Genomic DNA, 27,047 nt, shown 5'->3' on the forward strand with positions numbered 1-27,047 from the left:
TGTTTCTTCATTACATGGGTTATGCTTTCAATTATAGGTGTGTCTGGCTTGTGGAGATTGACTTTGGGACATTCCTAATAATTAACTTTTGGATTGGGATACTGTAAATTGAGTATTTGTTATGTGATACTTTGTTTGAAAATGTACCTTATTGGCTAGAATTTTGTGCAGTGGGTGTACATTTATAATGTGAATATTGGGTATAAAAGGAGACGTCTCACCTTAGTTAAATGAGCAGTCTCCTAAGAATTTACATTGTGATGTATTTCTAGGATCACTGTTACTAGCTGCAGCTAATAAACTTGGTCTCTCATGACATCCATAAGTATTCCATGTCTCTGAACACCAAGACAGGTGAACTCGAAGATCTTAGGCGTGCCCCTGACGCCGCTGGGTTAAACCCCGGTTCTTCACCTTATACACGATTAAGTGATAAATCTTGAACGGGAGGGAGTAGATTTTTCATGTTTCATATGTTTGGCATGGTAATGATGAATCATCCTTACTGGTGAAGTTGGATTTAATATAACTTTTTTAGAAATGTCACTTTTAGAAAGTGGTATCCTAATTATTTGTACAATGCTTTTACAACAACCACACTATATTCTTTCAGTGATTGGGTTATTCATTCACCCTATTTTAAATAACCCTTTTCTTTTGGGAGGACTTTTTATCCTTCATATGGAACACATAAATACCATACACATATTTACGTACATGACAATTTACACAATACTTACAACAATGTACAAAACCAACACCTTTTTTAACATACACAATATTTTTGCACGAAGCTTTACACAAACATGACTACATCAAAACAAACGAATGTGCCATGTATAATCAAGCAATGGCTCAATATGGATATCAATTAAGCAATTTTAATTTAAACTTAATCCTGAATCAATTATATATTTTATCGACTTTCTCCTAATTTAATAGCAATTGCCGACACGTTTCAAGCCTCACAGGTTCTCTATGGGCTCTCCTCAGGGCATATTACTGTCCACACATTGCACACATCTATAATATAAATAAAATAAACTATAACTTATTAGACCAAAACCCTTTTCTTACTACTTCTTGTGCCCTTTACTGGCACTTATGCACTTACCTGCCAATGTCGTGAACACTTCTATCCTTTCAATGATCATGCGTCTCTCTCAATATGGATTAGTAGATCTACTCTTTGTGATTGTTTGTAAACAATGAAGTTCCATTTCAAAAAAACTGAACAAATACTCTATTTGAGGCGGGGTACTGCTTTTCATGTTAAACAAACATACCTTCGGTGGCGATACACTGTTTCTGATAGCTTGCTTTTTCTTTGGGCACATGTAAGTTGGCTCTGTTAAGGAAAATCAATATCCCCGTAAAAAGTGGCCCATGTTTTAAGGGCACTACACCGCTGTCTGTGAGGGGAGAATATATATACTCAACATACCTCTAGCCAATGACACTCCCGTGTCCCAAACACCTTCAGTTACCGTCTACTTCGCAATATGACTTTATTCCTGCGGAGCACAAATCATAATGCGGGTCTTATTAAAAACCGTACGTCTTTCGCGGTGCCGGTTTATTTATTAAGCGGCAGTTTTACTCGACAGTCGACACTCACCTTTAGGTTGCTTTTAGGCTAGCGTTTCTCCTCACATTACCGGACCATCTCACAACGGGAGGTGCCGAGAAAAGCAGCCATCCGGAAATAGATCTAACCGCACTAGTGCTGCTGGGAATTGTAGTACTGATTCTATTTACGTCAGTACTACAGAATCTTACTCATGTACAGAATACATGGCGCCCATATATACCTTGCCACAGTGGCAAAACATATTTTTTTTAAAAACCTTGATGGTATTAGAACAATCTATAAAACTCTTTTAGGGAATCTCTACGCACTCAGAGTAATTACGAAAATCGCATGCGGGGAGGCCCTCCATGCGCTGCTGGAAATTGATTTTTGTGATTACATAACCTACCGCATCTTGGTCGTCTCTAGATGACTGCCGTGCACCCAGGGAACGTGTGTGCACTTGTCAGCTTTGACCCCTGTACTTTTTCTTTACTTGATAATTTTTAGATTTGTTGTTTATCATAAAAGCAGATACCACAGAACCATTTGAGATGTTGATCATCACCATTTTTATATTCGATTTTGACCTCAGCATGATCACAAAGGGATTTGTATTAAAACTTGTTAGATACACACTAAAGGTTGTAACTGAATGCACAATAAAGATTACAATTGGATGCCAGTCTATAATATTTATAACGAAAATGCTCTACCATTGGAGCAGTTATCACCTTTTTTTAAATCCTGGACCTGTGTTGTGTTATCCTCTGGTTAATCCGTTGACTTGTTTTGCCTTTGTACAATTTAGCACAAGGGCGTACTAAGGCATACACGAAGTTCTTAGATTTACAATTAGTGAACATCATGTGCACAGGTCCAGGATTAAAAAAAGGTGATAATTGCTCCAATGGTAGAGCATTTTATGAAGGAGGCACATTCAGAACGGGATTTCAAATGAACTGTGTTGACTGCATTACATTTATCCAAGAATTTGGCAGATGTGGAGTCTCTATTGTTGAAAAAAGAAGCATATTTGACTATGCGATTCAACAGTGTCCAGTCAAGATTGAATGATATGTCAGAAGTCTCGAGGATCTGATATAAATTTGTTATAAATATTATAGACTGGCATGCAATTGTAATCTTTATTGTGCATTCAATTACAACCTGTAGTGTCTATCTAACAAGTTTTATTACAAATCACTTTGTGATCATGCTGAGGTCAAAATCGAATATAAGAATGGTGATGATCGACATCTCAAATGGTTCTGTGGTATCTGCTATTTATGATAAACAACAAATCTAAAAATTATCAAGTAAAGAAAAAGTACAGGGGTCGAAGCTGACAAGTGCACACACGCTCCCTGGGTGCAGGGCAGTCATCTAGAGACGACCAAGATGCGATAGGTTCCTTGTGCAATTTCCAGCAGCGCATGGAGGTCCTCCCCGCATGCGATTTTCGTAATTACTCCGAGTGCGGTAGAGATTCCCTAAAAGAGTTATATAGATTGTTCTAATACCATCAAGGTTTTTTTTAAAAATATACATTTTGCCACTGTGGCAAGGTATATATGGGCGCCATGTATTCTGTACATGATTAAGATTCTGTAGTGCTGACGTAAATAGAATCAGTACTACAATTCCCAGCAGCATTAGCGAGGTTAGATCTATTTCCGGATGGCTGCTTTTCTCGGCGCCTCCCGATGTGAGATGGTCCAGTAATGAAATGAAATGAATGAAATGAAATTGGATTTATAGAGCGCATGGCTGCCCTAGAGCGTCCCAGCGCTAAAGGCTGAACTGAACACAGAGAACTCAAGAAGGGACGTATTTAGGGAGTGATAGGGAAAAGAAAGGTTTTAAGTGCTTTTCTGAATTTAGGGTAGGCAGGTTCCATCCGGAGATCTCTAGGAAGTGCGTTCCACTTATTTGCTGCATTCAACGAGAACCGGCGGCCTCCGGTACGTGCTTTCCTTACTCTCGGTATAATGGCCAGGTTTTCTCTGTCGGAGCGAAGGACCCTGGCCGACTTGTAGGGGCAAATCAGTCTTCTCAAGGCCGGAGGGCCTTTACCCTGCAGCGTTTTATGGGCGATACAGAGTGACTTAAAAGTGATTCGCTCCTGGATTGGGAGCCAGTGGAAGGCTTTTAACAATGGTTTGGCTGATGCCCGTCTAGGCGCCCCCATGAGCAACCTGGCTGCAGCGTTCTGTGCTCGCTGGAGGGTATTGATAGTGGCAAGAGGTGCAGCCAGAAGGAGAGCATTGCCATAATCCAGTCTGGACAGAATTAGGCCCTGGATTATTAGCTTTCTCGATTGAAAAGGAAGGAGGGGGAGAACCTTCCGGGCTGCCCGTAACAGGCTGAAGCAGCCTCCTGCGACCATCTGCGCATGGGTCTTAAAGGTTAATTGGGGTTCAAACCAGATCCCTAGGCTTTTAATTTTCTCCTTGGTGGGGGGTAAGTCCCCCATGCAAGGGGGCCACAGCTCAGGGGGCAGGGAGGTAAATTGATTGCCCAGAAACATGATCTCGGTCTTAGCTCCATTCAGTTTAAGCTTTGAGCTAGACATCCAGGAAGAAATGGCAGTAAGGCATTTCGGGAGGGCATCCGGGCAGCCCCCTTGTTGTGACAGCGAGACGACAAGTTGGGTGTCGTCCGCGTAGCTAATGGATTTGATCCCAAAGGGGGCTACTACCTTCTCTAACAGGGCCATATAGACATTAAACAGTGTGGGGCTGAGGGAGGAGCCCTGCGGCACCCCACACTGGAGGGGAGTGGATTTGGACATAGAGCCATTTTCCCATATCCTGAAGGATCGATTGTCCAAGAAGGACTGCAGCCATCTAAGGGCTGACCCTGTAATGCCCAGTTTGGCAAGGCGTTGAACCAAAATTACATGGTCAACGGTATCGAATGCAGCGCTTAGATCCAGGAGGATCAGGGCCACTGATCCCCCTGAATCTAAGATGCATCTTACCTCTTCAGTCACAGCTATGAGGGCGGTATTTGTGCCCTGACCAGGGCGAAAGCCCGTTTGGGAGTCGCTTAGGAGGTCGTTAGACTCCAGGAACTCTGAGATTTGCCTATTCACTACCTTTTCGGCCACTTTGCTCAGTCTAGGTAGAATGGAGATAGGGCGAAAATTGGCCAAATCGGAAGTGTCTAGTCCCGGTTTCTTTAAAAGTGTTTTGCCTTTAGCCTGCTTCCAACTCGGGGGCACTATGCCCGTGGAAAGTGACGCGTTAAGTAGCTCTGTGGCTAAAGGAGGAATGGTGCTCATAATTTGTTTCAGAATATGCATCGGGACTGGGTCGGAGGGAGAACCACTTTTTATATTAGATAAGGTGTTACAGAAGTCTTCCCTGGTAATACAGCTGGACGCCTCAAACTGGGGGCAGGTGGGGACTGAGAAAGGAGCTTCAATGGGTAGTGTGACAGAAGATTGAGGGAGGCTATCAAGGATTTTCCGTATTTTCGCATCAAAGAATTCTGCTAGCTGGTTGCATTTTAGTTCGGGGTCCTTGTGAACCAATGTTGGGGCTGGAACTTTGAGGAGCTGATTAACAATTTTAAACGTTTCTCTGGCGGAATTGACTGATTGTCTAATTTTCTCCTCAAAAAAGACTGCCTTGGATTTCTGCCGTGCGGATTTATAGAGTCTTAGGGAAGCTTTATAGGCGGTTTTACTATTGAGTGCCCAGTCTTTCCGCCACATGCGCTCAGCTCTTTTACAGGCTTTTCTGAGTTCTCTTAATTCGGGCGTAAACCAAGGGGATTTAAAAGTATTGCTCTTTTTTGTGGTAAGTTTAAGGGGCAGAACCGTGTCCAAGGACTTAGTGAGCCAATCGTGGAAGTTTATATCTGCTTGTAGGACGACAGATTCTGCAGGGGGTACCGATTGTTCGAGGGCAGTTTTCAGGTTTTCTACCGATAGCCTCGGCCACGGTCTTTGAAGTATACGGGGGCAAGATGCCTTGGTCATTTCAGGGTAGAATTCCCAAGAGAATTGCACTACGGAATGATCTGACCATGGAAGGGGCAGAGGGGGTTTGGCTACAAGCTGGGAGATGTTCGAAAAAATAGGGTCCAACAGGTGGCCTTTGTTATGGGTAGCTTCCTTGCTTGCAAGCTCAAGGTCAAAGGAGTTAAGGTTTGCAACCAAATCGACAGCTAAGCTGTCCTTGGGGTCGTCAAAATGCAGATTCAGGTCTCCCAGAACTAGAAAATTGGAGGCCTGGGCGGCAGCTGCTAAGGTAGTTTCTAGTAGGGAGTCAGAGAAGTGTTTTAGGCTTCCCGGTGGCCTATAGATAAGAAAACCTGAAAGTGAATGATTTGGTGAAAGCTGAATACTAAAGCTTGCGCTTTCTGCGTCTAAAATTCCGCCCTCTTCAAGTCTGCAGGTCAGGGATTCCTTATGGATTATAGCAAGCCCCCCACCCTTGCCTTTCTCCCTATTCTGACACTGAATATTGAAGCCACTGGGAAGCGCAGAAATAATGTGCGTGGAGAAACGCTAGCCTAGAAGCAACCTAAAGGTGGGCGTTGTGTTAAACAGGGTATCACCACCGAAGGTATGTTTGTTTATCATGAAAAGCAGTACCACGCCTCAAATAGAGTATTTGTTCAGTTTTTTAAATGGAACTTTATTGTTCACAGACAATCACGAAGAGTAGATCCACTAATCCATATTGAGAAAGACGCATGATCATTGAAAGGATAGAAGTGTTAACGACTTTGGCAGGTATGTGCATAAGTGCCAGTAAAGGGCACAAGAAGTAGTAAGGAAAGGGTTTTGGTCTAATAAGATATAGTTTGCTTTATTTATATTATAGATGTATCCAATGTGTGAAAAGTAAGATACCCTGATGAGAGCCCATAGAGAACTTGTAAGGCTTTAAACACGTCTGCAATTGCTATTAAATTAGCAGAAAGTGGATAAAGGATCAACAAGAAATATAATTGATTCAGGATCAAGTTTAAATTAAAATGGCTTAATTGATATCCAAATTGAGCCGTTGCTTGATTATACGTGGCACATTGGTTTGTTTTGATGTAGTCATGTTTGTGTAAAGTTTCGTGCAAAAATATTGTATATATGAAAAAAAGTGTTGGTTTTGTACATTGTTGCAAGTATCGTATAAATTGTCATGTATGTAAAGATGTGTATGGTATTTATGTGTTCCATATGAAGGATAAAAAGTCCTTCCAATAGAAATGAGTTGTTTAAAATAGGGTGAATAAATAACCCGAACACCAAAAGAATATAGTGTGGTTGTTGTAGAAGCATTGTACAAATAATTAGGATACCCGGTTTTTCTCTTTCATATTGTATATAAGACCCTACCTGGGTCCTGTCTATTGGGCCTACCCCCCTTTTTGTAATCCCTTTTTGAAAGTGGACATTTCTTTGCATGGGGTGGGTAGCAGCTACACTTTGTGCATTCCTTCTAGACAGCCCCAATAGTACCCATCTACATACATCTGCATTCTAATGGCCTTGCCTGGGCAGGATGCAATGTAGGGGATAACCGTTCACTAGAATATGAGGTCCTCACACAAAGGGCTGATTTATCCCCATAGATAACTTGGCTGACAGGATTGGGCTGAAAGGGATCCTTGTGCACTTTAGAGAGCTGCTTTGAAGTCACCCCCCACGTCAGAGGCCATTTTGAGTATAAGTACTGGGTCTCTGACCCCCTCAAATCAGACACTTCTGGATATTGAACTAAACCTCTGTCAGGAAGACTGCTGTGCTGCTGCAAGGATTCAACTGGACTTCTTTTCTGAAAGGACTGATTTTCTGGTTGTTGTCCTGCTGCCTGCTGCTCCCTGACTCTGTTGAAGGAGAGCTGGACTCTACCTTCCCTCCAAATGATCTCCAAGGGCTTCCTCGCTTGCCTCCTGTTCTCTGAAGAGAACTCTGTAGCTGTTTTATTATAAAACCAACATATCATCACCTCGACACTTATGCAGAGGCTGTTCTAAAACAGCGGTTTTACTACCCACATGGCCCGCCAAGGATGCTCTGCGTGGCTGAACAATGACACATTACCTTCATCTCAGCGAAGCTCGATGACGATGCAGCAAGGAAATGATTGAGGCATTGTGCACTCAGCGTCGGTGCTTTGCTTCATCCAAGGTACTTTCTCAGCGGGCACTGGGTAGCTCTTCTAGTTGGGCTGGCCTCCATCACAGTCATCTTAAACATTTGACTTATTGTGGTCTAGGGTGACCTCAATTATTTTTTTAGTTCTATTGACTTTAGCACTATTGACTTCTAAACACTGTTTTTGCCTTTAAGTTTAAAAAAAATAATCATATCTTGACTCCTTCTGTAGATTTTTGGTCTTCTTTTACTCAGAGAAATAGGTGTGGAGTCTTTTTGTGATGTTTTCATTGTGTTACTGTGTCAGTGTGTGTTGTACAACTACTTTACACATTGCCTATTAAACCTGCCTGCTCTGTGCCAAGCTACTGGAGGGCGAGCACACGTTAATTTAGTGTGTATTTATCTTACCCTGCCTAGAGTGGTGGTTCCCTCCTGGCCTTAGTGCATAACTCAAGCAACCAGGAATCCCATTTTTAACAATAATATACCCAAACTAGATCAGATAAATATAGCAATGATCATCATGAAAGGAAATGGATAGGACAGGAAGGGGAATGTGCAATAAGTTAACTGAGATAATGAGGTTGGAATGAAAGGTTAAATTAATGAATAAAAAATGGTTTTGAGTGTTGGAAACTTGCCCTTCATGCAGGTTCACCCAGGAGTTTTTGCCTTTTTATGTATTCCTTTTTTGTTGGCTGTAGAACTCTGAGCACTTTATCCCTGCAAACCAGCAGTAAAGTTGTTGTGAGCCCCTTTTTTAACCATGGTAAAATCGACATACACCTAATTGACACATGTAATGTACTTCTATGTCCCTAGTATATAGTATTTACAACAAGGGGTCCCCTTATAAGTATATAGTAGCACCTGTACCCAGGGCCAGTAAATAAATGCTACTAATGGGCTGCAGCACTCATTGTGCCACCCACTGCAGAAGCACAGTAATGCATGCCAGACCTCAATCTTTCTTCGTTTATACTTAAATGTCACCCCTAAGGTAGACTTTAAAAGACCATAGGGTAGGGTGCATAGTATTTAAATCCTAGGACATGTATGTTTAATTTTTTATATGTCCTAGCATTGAAAAAAACCCAAAATAGTTTTCTCTGTGGCAAGATTTACTGTCTAATAAAAAAAATGGGTTATACTATAACAACTGATAGTGCTTAATGTCAGTTTGAGAACAGCTAGAAAATTGGTTCAACAACTCATTTTAACAGCTATTTAAAATCCAACTTAAGGGTCAAATCAGTTTATGGTACTATTTCAAAAATTACACCTTTAGAATGATGTCCCTTTCCTGCCTAAAACCAAAAGACTTTCCTGCCAGTATCCAACTGACCCCTGATGGCTCCCCTATGATGAGATATGAATTGATCCCAGACAGTGGACAAAGGTTATGGGTGTTGGTTGGTGGACTCCTCCTTTGACAGTATGTCCTCGAGTCTGTGCCCTACCTCGACCTGAGCTTCAAAGGATGCTTATCTTATCACTGGCAGAAGAAATGCATAATTAGGTGTCAAAGCCCAGCTCACCTGAGTTTGTGTTCAGTTCTGATGGAGGTTGAAGACAGTCCGACCCCACCCTGAAACTGCTTGTTCCAGTACACTAGTTTTAAAACGGTGCACTAAGAACCAGAAGCTCAAGGGAAGGGGGGAAGTGGATAAAATAAAAAAAGAGAGACAACACCGTTCTTGCGTTTCCACTGTAGAAGAGCTGCTAAAATCTGCGGCCCTCTCTGACTTCTGTAGAAACTGGTGCCTAATGAAACATAAACAAAGAACAGATAAATGCAACCTATCCCTAAATGTGTTTGTGACTAAACCTTAATCTTATTAGAAATTCTCTTCTGAAAGTACCTCTTGGATCCTGGTCTCAAGCTTCCAGGTTTGGAATGTGTTACTGTTCTGGTATGTGCTTTCTATTACTGTAAAACGTCTGTAAAATCAAACGAATATCATTATCTGAATTACCAACATCTAACATTCACCTTAATATAACTAAAGCTTAAATTCTTAATAGCAAACTCACTTTTCACACATTTCCCGACTCTTTATAAAACAAATACTGTACTTTTACATCAAAATACAGCAGGTAATTTGTGCAAGTCCTTGATTTACTGTTTGCCTTGTTGTCAATGGTTTCCTCTGTTCGATTCTTAAAAATGTTCAATGTAAAACAATGTATATTTCACAAAGTTCCACAAAGTATTCTTGTAACAAAGGGTTTGAACCACAAAGTTTGTGGGAGATATCTTGGTCCAAATTGTCTTTACATGAATCCAGAAATCGCCGATAAACTTCTTTCAGGTAACAAAACGTTTTGCACTTACTTGTTTCTGAAAAGGGATACTGATCAGTCTAACCTTGGCCTCTTTCTCTTTTGCAGGTTGATTGCAGTGGACAGAAGAGGGGCTGAGGCAAGAGCCAGAAGCTGCACCCGTTGAAGTCAATGAAGGTCTGGAGAGAGCAGGATTGTCAGCGCCGAAGAATCTGTTCTCAGGTAAGTGGGAGGTAGACAAGCACAAGCACGGGGTGAGGCTCAGGGGCTGCCTTTTAAAGACAGGGCTGGGTGTGGTTCGAAGAGCTGGGTGTGGTAAGAAAGAACTGGGTGTGAATCTCACAAGCAGGTGTGCAGAGCTTCAGTTATTAGGCTAATGAGTTGAAGTAACACATGGTCTAGGGAGAAGCGTTCTAAATAAGCCTTGGTAAAAGCAAGGTTCAATGTTTTCTAAATAAGCATTGGTAAAAGCAAGGTCCAATGTGCAAACAAGACAGCAATGTCCAAACTTGTGAATACATTGAGCAACATACACAGAAGTCTTAGGGAGGGGCTGAGATAACAGGAAAGGCTTTCAGTAGTATGTTTAAAAAGAGCTATTACAGAGACAACTAGTGCAATGAGAGGGGACATGCTCTTTGCTGTGCACAAACCCTAACAGTCGCCTTCCTCAAAGGCCCTCCTACTGGACGGGGTTTCCCTGGATTTTTTAGATAAAACTGTCTAATCAACCATGGGGCATGTACATAGGATGCTGGTTCCCATGAATTCTCAGTTTCGTCATATCCTTTCCATTCTACTAAATAAAACAGACGTCCATGAATTCTTTTTGCGTCTTTTATGCTTTTCACTTCGTATTCTAGATTTCCCTTAATTGGTATGGGTGGAGGTGGTGGTTCGGGTCGGGTATTTGGGTTGTACGGCTTAAGCAAGGACACATGCAATGCAGCATGTACTGGGTATTCTTTTGGTAAGTCCAATTTTACTGTTACCGAGTTTACTATGGCAGTTATACTAAAGGGGCCAATGAAACATGGTTGCAGCTTTCAGGATCCCTCTATATTTAGGTTCTTTGTGGAGAGCCATACTTTGTCACCGATTTTATACATTGGGGCCTCAGATCTATGTTTGTCAGCTTGTCTTTTCATGCTTTCTTTGTACTTTAATAAATGTTTCCTGGCCTTGTCTTGTATGTCACCTAATCTCGTTAGTCTATCTGTTACTGTAGGCAACAGGGAATCTTCTAATAAAATGGGTATAGCTCTCGGATGATACCGCTGCTTGAAATAGAATGGTGAGCAAAATAGAGCTGCATGCTCAGTATTATTATAAACAAACTCCGCTACAGGGAGAGCTTCCAACCACTCACTAGAATAATCAGCCAATAAACAACGTAGCGTTTGAAGTAAGGTTTTGTTCAGTCGTTCAGTTTGTCCATCTGTTTCTGGATGGAAAGCAGTGAATAATGCCACATCTATTTTCAGTTTTTCGCATAATTCTTTCCAAAATCTAGAGTTGAACTGGCTACCACGGTCTGACACCACTTTACTTGGCAAACCATGTAAACGCACAATTTCTCTTATAAAAATATCGGCAAATTCTGCCGCAGTTGGCAATTTCTGTAATGGTACAAAATGTGCCATTTTAGACAAAAAATGCACTATCACTAATATTGTTGAGAAGGATTTTACTGGTGATAAACCTACAATAAAGTCTACACTCACAGTGTGCCAATGTTGCTTTGGTGATGGCATTGGTATTAACAAACCGTCAGGGGCCTTATGAGAAGATTTATGTCCTGGTAGTGATAAATTGCTTAATGTCCTTACTCATATTGTCCCACCAAAAGTGTTTTTGCACATTTTCCAGGGTTTTTACCCAGCCAGGATGACCTGCCAACGGTGAGGCTTGATGCCAAAGTATCATCTGTGTTTGTAATTCTGTGGTGGGCACTAACAGCATGTTGTCGTGATACAATAAACCTTGTTGTAGTTAGTTATGGGAATCCTTTAACCAATCTTGAGGTGCCATTTGAATATGTGCATTATATAGATCTGTGATGAAATCCTTCTGTTGTACTGGTGCCAAACGTTTTTGTGGAGGAAAAAGGGGTTCTCCTATTTTGTCTTGTTTCATGTCTGAGGTCTGTCCGTATCTAGATAACACATCAGATTGAATTTGTTGTGCACCTGGTCTATAGGATATAACAAAGTCAAATGTACTAAAAAATTTTTACCAGCACATCTGACGTGGAGTTAATGCTTTTAGTGATCCAAAGAACTGTAGGTTCTTATGGTCAGAAAAGATGGTAACAGAGTACTTGACTCAGATTAAATGGTGCCTCCATTCAGAAAAGGCTACTTTGATAGCTAATAGTTCTCTTTCAGCCACAGTGTAATTTTGTTCAGCTGGTAATAACTTTTTGGAATAGAAGGCTATAGGATGTAATTGGCCATCTATTGCATCTCGTTGAGAGAGAACTCCTCCTAAAGCTACTTGTGAAGCATCCGCTTCGACAAAAAATGGCAAGTCAGGATCAGGATGTTTCAGAATTGGGGCTGAAGTGAACTTTTGTTTCAGGAGTTGAAAGGCGTGAACCGGCTCATCAGACCAAAGAAATTGTTGCCCTTTCCGCAACAAGGTGGTTATTGGGGCCACAATGTCTGCAAAATGAGAAATAAATCTATAAAAATTGGCGAAACCCAGAAATTTCTGAACATCCTTCACAGATGATGGTTCTGGCCAATCAGTAATAGCACTCATTTTCTTTTCATCCATAATTATTCCTTGAGGTGACAGGCAGTATCCTAAATAGTCCACTTTGCTGACATTAAAAGTAAATTTTTCTAATTTAACAAAGAGATGATTTTCTTTTAACTTTGATAATACTGCACGAACATGTTGGGTATGTTCTTCCGGGTTCTTAGAGTAAATGAGGATGTCATCTATCTATACTATGACATAAACGTCCAGGAATTCGTGTAGGACCTCATTTATAAAGAATTGAAAGGCCGCAGGGGCATTACACAACCCAAAGGGCATTACTGTGTACTCAAATAGACCAAACCGTGTCTTGAAAGCTGTTTTCCACTCATCTCCCTCTTTTATTCGGACCAGGTGGTAAGCTCCCCGCAGATCTAGTTTAGTGTATACAGTAGAATGTCTTAATTGATCCAACAACACAGGTATCAGAGGAAGAGGATATTTATTTTTTTATTGTAGCCTTATTTAGTCCTCTATAGTCGATACACGGGCGCAGAGATTTATCCGGCCTTCGGATGAAAAAAAGTGGAGATGACACCGGAGATGTGGAATGTCAGATGAACCCAGACTGTAGTAGGTCGTCTAGGTAGGTTCCTAAATATTTGGTCTCTTCGTTAGTCAAAGAATATACTCTGTTATTAGGTAAAGGGGCACCTGGGATGAGATCTATACGGCAGTCATATGACAGATGTGAGGGTAACACACTTGCCTTCACTGGATCAAAAACGTCTTTAAAGTCAGAATATTCAGGAGGGAGACTTGGTTTGTCTTGTGTAACACTAGCACAGTGTATTACTGAGCTCTGTTCTGTACCTGCTTCTTGATAGCAATTGGTTCTACAGAATGAGGAATCCAAAGTAACTGTTATGTTCACCCAATCAATTTTTGGGTTATGAGTTGTTAACCAGGGTACCCCGAGAATCAAGCCAAAATTTGGGGTATCTATGAGATCAAAGCTAATCATCTCTATGTGCCCGTTTTGACAGACCATGACAAGGGGACTTGTTTGTTTTGTGATTAATCCGGAGGTCAATTCTGACCCATCCACTGCACATACTGCTTCTGGACAAGGCTTTAGGCAAATAGGAAGACCTAATGTGTTAGCTAACTTATTATCCACAACATTTCCTGTTGCTCCAGAGTCCAGTAGGACAGGGAGAGAATGTCTAACTTGGGTAGTAACAATTAAAAAGATCTGAATTATGAAATGTCTAGGCTGCAGAATTAGAGCTTTCATTAAGATGTTTTCTCGAACAAGTAACCTCCCGCCTTGTCAAGCTTAATCGTTTTTCGACTCAGTTGAAGAGATAAAGGAAACAGTACCCTTTCGTGAAGTTTTAGGTTTTACTGGACATTCTCTGGCAAAATGTCCTGCCTTGCCACAATATAAACATAACTGAAGTTTTCTCCTTCTTTCTTTTTCCTCTGACGTGAGTGGACCTCTGAGTGTCCCTATTTGCATAGGCTCAGGTTCAGGCAGTTTATTATCTGTGTCTTTCTTCTCATGTCTAATAAAACTTAACCGCGATTATAGTTTGGATTTATCTCCCTTTCTTTCTCATAGTCTGTGTTCCAATTTCACGACTAAATCTACAAAATCAGAATAGTCTTCTGGCAAATCAACGATATGAGCCAGCACGTCTTTTAACTCGTTTCTCAAACCTTTATAAAAAAGGAAGACATACTTTTCTTCTGGCCAACGTGTCTCGGTGAGTAAACGATTAAAACTAGTGAGATAGGTCAATAAATCCTTGTTACCTTGTTTAAGATTTAAAAGCTCATTATCGCTTGCCTGCATAAAAGTGTGTTTTGCAAAAAGGCTGGTCATAGTACGTTTAAATTGATTACAATTATGGAGGATGGGATCATCTCTATCCACGAAAGGAATTGACCAATTGGCTGCTGTACCGCCCAAATATGACAAGACAAATGCCACTTTCGTAGCAACAGTAGGGAAGTGTTGTGGTTTACAAATGAAGTGTAATTGACATTGATTGATAAAAACATGGAATGTGTTACTATCTCCATGAAAACATTCAGGTGCTGCTAAAGGCACAGCATTAGGAACATTAAAAGTAACCTCAACTGGGGGGGGGGGGTTGTTGCATGTTTTGCTTTTTTAAACAAAGGCGTAAAAGCTGTGTTCCACTGAGATTCCCTAAGTTTATACCTGCTTAAATCCAGTTTTAAAAAGGTGTTTTCCACCTTTAATTTCTCTATTTCCTCTTGCATATGTTGCAAGATGCCAGACACTGATTCATTATAGGCCAAGTCCTCGTTTAGGGCTTGCGCCATATCCGTGGAGTCAATGCCCTCTGTTTCTTCCCAGGCATTCATCGTCCAACAGAAATGAATATTTTAAAGGCTTGTGCTTCTGTCAAAGCCCAGCTCACCTGAGTTTCTGTTCAGTTCTGATGGAGGTTGAAGACAGTCCGACCCCACCCTGAAACTGCTTGTTCCAGCACATTAGTTTTAAAACAGTGCACTAAGAACCAGAAGCTCAAGGGAAGGGGGGAAGTGAATGAAATAAAAAAAAGAGACAACACCGTTCTTGCGATTCCACTGTAGAAGAGCTTCTAAAATCTGCGGCCCTCTCTGACTTCTGTAGAAACTGGTGCCCAATGAAACATAAACAAAGAACAGATAAGTGCAACCTATCCCTAAATGTGTTCATGACTAAACCAAAAAACAATGTTTATTTCACAAAGTTCCACAAAGAATTCTTGTAACAAAGGGTTTGAACCACAAAGTTTGTGGGAGATATCTTGTTCCAAATTGTCTTTACATTAATCCAGAAATCGCTGATAAAGTTCTTTCAGGTAATAAAAGGTTTTACACTTACTTGTTGCTGAAAAGGGATACTGATCAGTCTAACCTTGACCTCGTTATTTTTTGCAGGTCGATTGCAGTGGACAGAAGAGGGGCTGAGGCAAGAAGTAGCCGGAAACCAGAAGAAGGAAGAGCCAGAAGCCGCGCCTGTTGAAGTCAATGAAGGTCTGGAGAGAGCAGGAGTGCCAGCGCCGGAGGATCTGGTCTCAGGTAAGTGGGAGGTAGACGAGCACAAGCACTGGGTGAGGCTCAGGGGCTGCCTTTTATAGACAGGGCTGGGTGTGGTTCGAAGAGCTGGGTGTGGTTCGAAGAACTGGGTGTGGTTCTCACAAGCAGGTGTGCAGAGCTTCAGTTATTATGCTAATGAGTTGAAGTAACACATGGCCTAGGGAGGAGTGTTCTAAATAATTTACCAAGGCTTATTTAGGAAACATTGGACCTTGCTTTTACCAAGGTCCAATGTTTTCTGAATAAGCCTTGGTAAAAGCAAGGTCCAATGTGCAAACAAGACAGCAATGTCCAAACTTGTGAATACATTGAGCTACATACATAGATGTCTTAGGAAGGGGCTAAGATAACAAGAAAGGCTTTCAGTAGTATATTTAAAGAGAGCTATTACAGAGACCACTAGTGCAATGAGAGGGGACATGCTCTTTGCTGTGCACAAACCCTAACACTAGGTTTGCCATACTTTTGTCTCTTTAATCAGGGGGGCACCAAACTCATGCTAAGGGAAAATTGACCAGAACTGCTTTGGGAGTAGACAAAAGCATACCCTCCACCCACAGGTTGGCCCTGAGCATAAAAGTCACCAAACATCATCAGAACACTCCTGGATCTGTGAAGAATCAAAATAGGACTGGCCTGCTGTCTAAAGAAAGACTTGGCCTGGGGTCAGTTTGCTGAGCTACAGGGACAGAACAAGCACCCAAAGGCCTCTGTCCCTGCAACTATCCGATTCTTAAATTCCAACTGGACCTGCCTTGGACCCTGTTTCTGGCCACTGATGAATTGAGTCCTAACACCCAACTGGTGCCCCCAGGTCATGGACTGCTGGCTGGTGTCAGAGTCTACTTCTGTTGTCTCCAAACTGCAAGAAGTTAGACTTACAAGCTTTTTTGCTACCTTTCTGTATGGAGAGCCTAAGAAGATGGGATCACTGTGGAAGCCAGTGTTCCCCACTGTAGTAGATCTAGAAATGTTTCTAAGTCTGAAAGTAGAGGGCTTCAATCAGTATCAATCCATTCGATTGAGGCCGTCCCGGACATGGAAGTCAGACTTCGCCCACTACGAGCTTTCCCACCTTCACTGAGGCCACAACAGGACACTGCTCTTCAGCAACCAACTGTCACAGAGCCCTGCTTGAGATTCAGCTTTCAGCATGCATCTTACAACTCACTGACAATTACTTGCTGTCCATAAAAGTTTCTCAATCAGAAAGTAAACTTTCCACCTTGATGAACCTGGTCCTTGTATCTGGCCAACAGTAAATTACACTCAACCTTTACTTTTGACTTTGAACAGCTCTAGTACGACCTGAAAAACGTGATTGACATTTTGTGCTTTTTAACACTATTTTCAATTCAAACTTTAAAAATTGATATCTTCGGTTAAAGTTAGAGGTCACATTTTCAAAGCTTTCTAGAAAGGAAGAATGTTACCAAGGCTGTGATGAGGAAAACTGTTGCAAAGGAGGCCAAAAGGGAGAAGAATAAACCACCAATCTGAACACCCAGATTTCTTGAGTTGGTGACTGAAGAAATCACCTACATTTGAGATTGTAAAATAGGGCCTACAAATTAAAAAAAAATATTTGTGACAGATAGATAAACTATGCAAAATATGTGTTTCCATACTCAACTTTGGATGTGTACCGGTCCCTTGTGACCTCAAGTAAACTTTTGACTGCTAGTGACTTCTAAGCACTGTTTTTACATTTAACATTTAAAAATTCACATCTCGACTTCAACGTATTGGATTGCTGTAGTTTTGGTCTTGTATTTATTAGAGAAATAGTCTTTATTTCACGATACTGGTGTGGAGTCTTTTTGTGGTGTTTTCATTGAGTTACTGTGATTAAAGTGTGCACAACTTTACACATTGCCTCTTAAGTTAAGCTTTCCTGCTCTGTGCCATGCTACTAAAGGGTGAGCAGAGGTTAATTTAAGTTGTGTATCAGAATTACCCTGACTAGAGTTGTGTTCTTTACTTAGACAGAGTGCATACCTCTTCCAACTGGAGACCCAATTTTCAACACTGACTTTTGGGTCCAAGGTCAGACAGCACTCATTGGAACATACGAAGTCTGGACAATTTTGAAAACTACCGATGCAGGGTAATCCAGAGTGATGTGGCTTAAATGTATTGCTGTACGATTTCTTACTCAGAATGTCTTGCAAATGGAAAACCATTACTATAAAAAATGTCTTTATTTTCTCATGGCTAGCTGCAGTATTTGGAACTGGAGTTGGCTGGCACCCAGTGAGCCCTACCAACCATAGACATTTCTCAAAACTAGACACCAAGAGAAGTTGAGTTGTAAATCAGTGACCACAAAGAAACAAGTTATGAAAAAAATCCTCAGAAACATAAATCACTTCTACCACAAAACATAAATTCTTGGATTCATTTACCATTATTTTTATTAGATTTCTCTTTGCCAAATAATGCAGTCAGTATACAATGGGTGCATACCTCTTCCAACTAGAGACCCAATTTCCAACACTGACTTTTGGGTCCAAGGTCAGGCAGCACTCATTGGAACATACCAAGTCTGGACAATTTTGAAAACTACCGATGCAGGGTAATCCAGAGTGATGTGGCTTAAATGTATTGCTGTACGATTTCTTACTCAGAATGTCTTGCAAATGGAAAACCATTCCTATAAAACATGTCTTTATTTTCTCATGGCTAGCTGCAGTATTTGGAACTGGAGTTGGCTGGCACCCAGTGAGCCCTACCAACCATAGACATTTCTCAAAACTAGACATCAAGAGAAGTCGAGTTGTAAATCAGTGACCACAAAGAAACAAGTTATGAAAAAAACCTCAGAAACATAAATCACTTCTACCACAAAACATAAATTCTTGGATTCATTTAACATTATTTTTATTAGATTTCTCTTTGCCAAATAATGCAGTCAGTATACAATGGAAGCATACTGTGAACCACAGCTAGATTGTTATCCAGGCTTATCATGGATTTGAATATCTACACAGATGACACTTTGCTGAATTCAGAATATTGTTTGCTATTCAAAACAAAAAGTTTTCTGAGACCACCCACGGGCCTCCTCACACATATTTCCTCAAATTGAAAGGAAGCATAAAGCCTACACATCAAACTATGCCTTGCTCCTCTCTGCGGTAGAGAAACACAGCTCCTTTTCCACACAGTGCTCCTCATAGAAATGAAAAGCATTGTGAGAGCAAGCAGTCAGATGCTGCTTACGTTTTCTAAGAAGACCTCCAAACAGTCAAACTCCTTTCTGGGGCAGAGGCAGTCAGCTCCTTCCCATCACAATGTCCCCTTCTTCATGATAAGTTGTAGGTCACGTCCATTGTAGAAAGCAAAGTAGTCACAGGAAGGTAGACTGGGCAAAAAAATAGAGTTCTGTGAAGTCGGCTTGTTCTGGCTCTTCTTCAAAGTCTGCAGCTTGGGGCTGGACTCTCTCCGTGACTGTGCCGACAAACGCTCCCCTCAGGCTTTATTGCTCCTGGATTTGTCGGCTGCGTTCGACACAGTCGATCATACCATCTTGATCGACCGTGTCACTCAGGCCGGCATCCGGGGCACAGCAGCCAGCTGGCTGAAGTCCTTCCTTGAGGGCCGTACTCAGGCAGTCCGCATGGGCGACCTGGTGGGCACCACTCAAACTATCACGTGTGGCGTACCCCAGGGCTCTTCTCTGTCACCCCACCTGGTTAACCTCTATATCTCTCCCCTTATCCAGGCCCTTAGAGATAAACAGGTGACGGTGCTCAATTATGCAGATGACTTGCAATTACTTTTCACTATTGACAACTCTGAAGTGTCCATATCCATTTCCCAAGCCACAACGAGGTTCATCCAAGTTTGGATGGACCAAAATCACTTGAAGTTGAACCCAGGAAAAACTGAGCTGGTCCTTACAGGAGACAGTGTTAAAAATTGGGGTCTGTACTATTGGCAGCCAGAATTGGGCTAAGCACCGACTCCTTCCTCTTCAGCAAAGACACTTGGAGTCACCTTGAACAGTGACCTATCACTTAAAGCACAAGTAGGTCAGGGGATCTCCAAGGGTTTTTTCCAACTCAGGAAAATCCAGAAGGTTCGCCACCTCCTCACTCGGTAGGCCTTGACACAGGTGGTGATCGCCACTGTGATCTCGCACTTAGACTATGCAAACTCGATCTATTGGGGCCTACCTCTGTACCTTCTGAGACATCTTCAGATGGTGCAGAACTATGCAGCCAGACTGATTCTGAACCAGCCTAGATGGCAATCAGCCACCCCTCTTTTGGAAAAACTCCATTGGCTCCCTGTGGCTCAGCGCTGCACTTTCAAAGCTGGCTGCATGATTTTCAAAGCATTATACTGTAAAACCCCAAAATTTATTGAGAGACTCATCATGAAGCATGTCCCGTCCCGGAACCTTCGTTCGGCCCATCAAGGTGTCCTACAGGCACCATCTTTTAAGCTTAAACGTGCTGGTGGGTATAGATTTGGAACACTGGCCCCCCAGCTGTGGAATGCCTTCCCCGGGAGATCCGGTTTTGTCCAGATCTCCTGTCATTCAGGAAAGCTTTAAAGACCTGGCTCTACCAACAAGCATTCCAATAAATCCTGTACGCTCTGTAAACTCTGGATACGCTCTCTGTCTTTGATAGCGCCAGGAAACTGATCGGTGTCAGTGCGCTTAAGAAATTCTTATCAACATAACATAACATAACATCAGGGGTGGGGACAACTGAATTCCAGAGGCTGCATGCAATCAGCTTGATAGACCTTACTCTGTATTTGGAACACCTGAAATACCCTCCCAAACTATCCTACGGCTGCTGGATTTAATATCTTTAGCCTAAGGAAAAACCCAGACTCAAATGAAGACAAAATCCAGATATATTTGCTTTGGTTTAGAATTTAAGTTCCATTCTCTCACAGTGATTCTCTCATTCCTCATGAAAAACAATCTGAGAAGAAGCAGTTGTGTGTCTGCTCCCCAGAAGGAAGCTAATCTCGGATTTTTGTGTTAGCCCCCCCCCCAAAAAAATGTATCTAGCACCCTCGCAACAGTTTAGCAGTCTAAAGCCAGCCCCTACACTCCCACCATCCTTAGGGATGAAAGTGTTAAATCAAAACAATTCTAGAAATGACCTTGCCAGAAGTCCTATCCACTGCTGTTCTTAAGAACCCACTTTTTGGTGCAGAGAATTATGTTTCCTTCTTTATCACTGTGGTACTGGACGTCAGGTGGCAAGATAACACAGGAAAAACGAAATCGATGCCCTTTCCTTTTTACATTTTAAAAAAAAGGGTAATTCAAGACATACATTTTCATCTTGCAATTACCTTTCACACATTGCTACTTTAAATTTTAATATCTTTTGATTCTGCAAATTGCAGGCTTTGGTACAGCTAAATATTTTTGTACGTCGGACCCTATCGTCTTTTTACTTAGATAATGGTAGAAAAATGAACACATGTGTTTCAGAAAGATAGCAGCAACAATGTATATACTCTTAATACCATTTGCTCTTTAAAAAAAAAAAAAAGGATAAACTGTAATTCTCTTTTTTCGGGTCCAGCAGGAATCAATGTTCTTGCGCTGCAACACGCTACATCGTTAGTCATTCGTCCTGTGAGTAGAATCTAAACTCTACGGCCTCCTAATTGCACTGAACATGCTCACGTATTGCATTCAATACAGAAGGCAATGTGTCATACTGTGGTGTCACTTCAGCTGAGTACTTGTAATTTACCAGGCCTGTAATGAAGAACTACAGTCCCCTGCTGAGAAGGGTGACTCATCGGCCGCCTCCAGCATGAGCGGATGTGTGGCCCGCAGTCTTTCTGACATCCCTGGAGATGTGTTTGCAGCCGCATACATGCATCATTGACATGAAGAAATAAGGCACAGAAGCTTTAATTGAGCATTTTCGAGCTCATCCCTGCATGTGGGTTGCTTTTTACAAGACGCAAAGAGTACTGCTTTCTATTACCATGACTTCAGTAGGTTTCAGCTCACATTATTATCTCTATAATGTTTTTCCTATGTATATATGTTTTAAGAAATTGTATATTAAAAATAATCATTATTCATTAATCATTAATATTGATTTCTCATCTGCCGAAGTATTTATTTCTTGAAATTGCTAAGTCAATGTAGCACTATTTGTTCTTTACTTTATTTCAATGGTGTTTATCCAAATGCTTTTTGTGTGTGTGTGTGCTTCATCTAATGCATTTAGACATTTATTTAAAGGATACAGAATCTTACTTTGATTTCTATTCTAGGGCCCAGTCACGTGTTGCCTGGAACAATATCCCCTAGGTTGGGGGTTTCACTGCTTCATTCAACTCCGAGTGCAGCGGTTATTAACCAGTGGGCATTGGGGTAACCAGAAAACATACTCAGGGAGTCTGCAGTTGCTTAGAAACTGAAATAATATCAATAGATCAATAAAGTGTACATAAATAAAGAAGCAACATTCAATTTGAAAAATTGAAAACGTTCTGTGAATATGAAGGAATTAGAACTTAAGTTGTATCTCAGATTGATTTGTTGGAGCAGGGCCGATGCATCTAACATAATATTGTGTGGGCGATGGGTGGCCTTGGAAAAGCTTCAATATTTCCTTCAAATTTGAAATTTAGATTTTATTAAATATTTGTTTGTAATTAAATAAAATACTTAACAACTTGACCGCGGTGCTAGTGATTTATTGAGTGTGCGGGGTTCGGACGGCCATCTTCCACACATGCCCACTGTGACAACGATTGGCCGGGGACGGTCTGACACATGGAAGGAGTTATTAATTTGTGTATTAAATTGATAAATGCTAGTTTCTGTATTTTTGTGTATTCTGTATTGTTTTGCAGTTCAAATCATCAAAACTGATTGGGCCAGCCCTGACTTCCAGTAGTGACTCAAAGAAGGTGTCTGGATACCAATAATGGGTTAGAGGGGATTCCCGGATTTCAATAATGATTAAGTCGGAGTCCACAGATGTCAAAAGGTTAGGAACCACTGGTCTAGTTTAGTATGTTCTTTTAAAATACCTTAAGTAAAGATGAAGATTTACTATTAAATGACCTAGCTTTGTAGCATATTGCCCAAGGAAAGCAGAAATGATATTTACAATAAATGTCTTCTCCAATTAGTGCAAGTTAATATATGTGTCTTAAGGTCTTTGAAAGTATGTACATTAAAATCAGATATAGAATAACATAGCATCATCTACGAAACAATACGATAGTAGGGCTCCAGTTAAAGAAATCCTCTTTAGCAATTCTGAGTCTGACCAGCGAATCAGATTTTTTCAGGTGCGTTTCAATATTTTTATGTTCTATCCAGATTAGAGTGACTCTTATTGTAATATGCGGTGGACGATTGGTTCTTGAGAACCTCGGCATGCGATATATATGTATATTATGTAAGTATGTCTGTGATATTTCAATAGTGCAAACCTAGCCAAAAAGCAGCAGAATAGGATATTAGTGAGTTTAGGACTAATGAGGAGGAGATATGATATTGTACCATAGGGACTTATTTATAAAGCCTATTCACCTTATATTATATTATATATATTATATATATATATATATATATATATATTATATATATATTATATATATATATATATTATATATTATATATATATATATTATATATATTATATATATATTATATTATATTATATATACCTTATTATATTGCACCTTAAACTGACCATGTGTGTGAATTGCTAATGATTTGCAAAACCTGATTAACAAAATATTTCTGTGAGCACATTTGTTGCATTCCAAGCCAGTCTTAGCTCATCAAACTTGCAGGAGTAAAACAAATTTACTCACAAATAAACATTTGTGAATTAGGGGCCGTGGTTATACGATTATGAGCACACTGATCATGACCACAAGTGGTGTAAAGTTTGTCACACCTAGTAATTGCCTGTTGCAGTGACGATTGCACCCCTTGTTAATTTGTGGCAGGGCAAATCTGCCGGAATGTTTCAGGGATGCATGCATGGTATTTACCAAAACATGGGGGTTTTGGTGGGGTGAACACCAAAATCGCTTGTTCCCCAAAAGATCAGAACAGGTAGCAATGATTGCATTCAATGCATTCTGAACACCTCAGTGTCAGATTTTTATTGGACATCCAAGAGGGCCAAGAGGGGTCACTCATATTATGACCCTTACAGTATGACACACAGCTTTATACAGAAAATGCTTAGAGAACTAGGCCTGTCCTTTCAGGAGGATTACTCACCTAACACATTTTATATCATGTCCTCATCTTGTGTTGTGCTTCATTACGATTTCAAATTATTTTATAAACTGCACAACTGATCATATAATTTCTGATGTGAACCTTTGCAAACATAGCTTTAGAATAACCAATGGCTACTGTCTGTGCTTTAGCGGAACCACAATCAATCAATTAATCAATCACAAAGCCAAAGCCCCAAAATGGATTCTTGTTTTTTAGAGTTCAGTTTTATGCATTATATTAAAGGCTTTCAATTTCCAAGCTCATCCTAGTGTATAGGGAATCTGAACATCACTTGGTATCTGATGACATAGGTATAAGGTAGGATATAGAACAGTAGATTGTTAACATGTTGAAAGAGGAACAGCTCTATTTTCGACAAATATACTTATACTTTTACCATAAGAAAACCATATATTTGATGTCTATTAAAGAAAATGTTGCTTCTTATGCTGATTTAAATATAGACATTGGTATTATTTAACTATATGGGTGTTTTCTAAGGCGCCACACATAATTTTGATTTATTATGAATCAATGAGTTATACAGAATAATGACTGTCGAGTCCAACATGATGCGGCTAGTAGCCCAAGCTGACATTCTTTAATGGCAGGCTGTTAGGAAAGTATTCCATAAAATTAAATTCTGAATGGTTCAGTTTGAAGGAGTCAAACGAGCTCTTGTAGCAGCAGTGATCTTGAGTTCACTGTTGATCGCAGTGTATAGCACTATACATGGCATAAACTAGTTGCCGGAATATAATATGACGTACCCCGCCTAACATGGATGGATGTCTTTCTCAAACTTGCAATTTTTTAGTTTGCTCCTAATACTAACTGCGGTCTACAGCGAACTCAAGCTCACCGCTGCTAGAAGAGGCCTTTTAAGCACTTGTTTGCCTTTTGCAACGCTGTGTCTGTACAATGACTCGATATTGAACTTTTCCCTGAGGAAGCCTGTAACAAAGCCAAATGCGTCGGCTGTGCTTAGCTTTATTCTGTGAGGATGAATTTGAGTAAAGGGTAACAAAGACAAGCAAAGGAGCTACTCGTCATATTGCCTCTTGGTGTTCTATGGGCTAATTCTCTCATATGTTTTATTGCCTTTCATTCGTGTCTAAAACATGGCTAGTTGGAAATATTTTGACAATGCACATAAAAATCAATATGCACATGCTCTGGCACATATGACCACTGTGTTGAGCTTAAGAAAATCAAGCTACATGTAACATTTAAGTAAACGAAAGTCACCACATTACTGCTGCTCATTATCAATAGTGCGTTAAGTGCGTAGATGGCCAACACCATTGTGTTTTTGTCTTTAGAGGGATAAGCAAGTCTTTTGCCTCCCTTTTCAACTGGATAGCCCTTCACCTGATGATATCAACCTTCAGTCCTAATCAAAACTGCAGAACCACATTGCCCTTCCTTACTCCATGTCCCTTTCTAGTCATGGTCCACGCACTTCTGGGTGATCTCTTTCAGGTGTCCATTTTTATCAAAAACAGACTAGCACAGATGAGGGAATTTTGAAAAGGCTTCCTTACCTAGAGTTCTGATTTTTCTCCATCACAATGATTATAGCTTCTCTCTTAGCCATTGGTCAATCCATAGTTGGCTACACAAAGATTTGGATCATCCTCACTGCAGGTCAGAAGTTTAAGGAATAACTAATTGCCTTTCGGCTTCTGCAGTTCTTATTTCTGTTTAGGAACTATGGGCCAGATGTAGGAAGCCTAATACCGGTCGGTAACGGCCGAAATTACCGAATTTCGGCCGTTATTTAAGGAATCAGTAAATTACAGAATTCTTAAATACAGATTCCATAAATTACTGAATCCTTAATGTAGGAAGCACTGAAGTGAGTGCTTTTCACTTGTAAGGATTCGGTATCTACCACCAACTACAAGTTGGTGGTAAATAACGAAAACTGTTAAAAAAGCAATTTTGTGCTTTTTTAACAGTGTCATGTGGCAGACATACATGCGCTTAGGGCATGTATGTGTGCCACATGTGCACCCATGCACTATTTAGGGGTGCAACAGGGTGTCAATGTGACACTCTGCCACCCTTGTAGATCTTCCCCCTCTTACCGATTCAGTATTTACTGATTCAGTAAATCCCATTCATTCCTATGGGCCTCCAGGCCCATAGGAATGAATGAATGGACAAATGCATAAATGGAGAGACACCACGACATTCACAATATAGCAAAATATCAAATACATTTTTTGTATGATAGCTGAGCACAGACGTATTACCAGGGTCAGCGCGGAGCTCCACTGTGGGCGCGGTTAATGTAACAGCCTTGCAGGCCTGGTCGCCCCCCTACTGCCGAACAGCTTCACCTGTCTGCCTTCTCGACGTCGCTTGGAGCGCGAGTTCGAGCCATCTGTGTCCGGACTGCCCTGAGCGCCAATGCGTCTTTTGTTCTGTTTTCATTGCTGTCTTCCTCTCTGTAATTGTCGTTTCTTTTCCTTTATCTCAGCCCCAGCCTTTCTGTTGTCCACCCACTCCCCGTTTTCCCGCCGCTGCCCCCTGCGGCCCTGCCCCTCGATGCCCCGCTCCCGCCTCCCAACTGCTCCTTCCTCCCTCCCCGCCTTAAATGGTGGCCGCTGCTGGACAGTAGGAGCGACCCTTGACCCTGCTTGCAGGCCAAGTCGCCCCCCCTACTGCCAAACAGCTCCACCTGTCTGCCTGCTCGACTGCTCGACGCCGCTTGGAGCGCGAGTTCGAGCCTTTTGTGCCCGGACTGCCCTGACCGCCGCTGCGCCTTTTGTTCTGTTTTCATTGCTTTCTTCCTCCCTGTAATTGTTGTTTATTTTCCTTTATCTCAGCATGGGCTGAAAATTCGTTCTGCTTGCGGAATTTGCGGATTTTCCGCGATTTCGCGATCCGCGAATCTCGCAAAATCACGGTAAAATCCGCGAATCAGCAGGGACAAATTTTCAGCCAAGCACTTACAGGGTTACAGCAGCAGGTGCAAAAGTTGAAGCTAATTTTTTGTAACCTTT

This window comes from Lissotriton vulgaris, chromosome 3_1, assembly GCF_964263255.1.
Source record: "Lissotriton vulgaris chromosome 3_1, aLisVul1.2, whole genome shotgun sequence".
NCBI lineage: Eukaryota > Metazoa > Chordata > Amphibia > Caudata > Salamandridae > Lissotriton > Lissotriton vulgaris.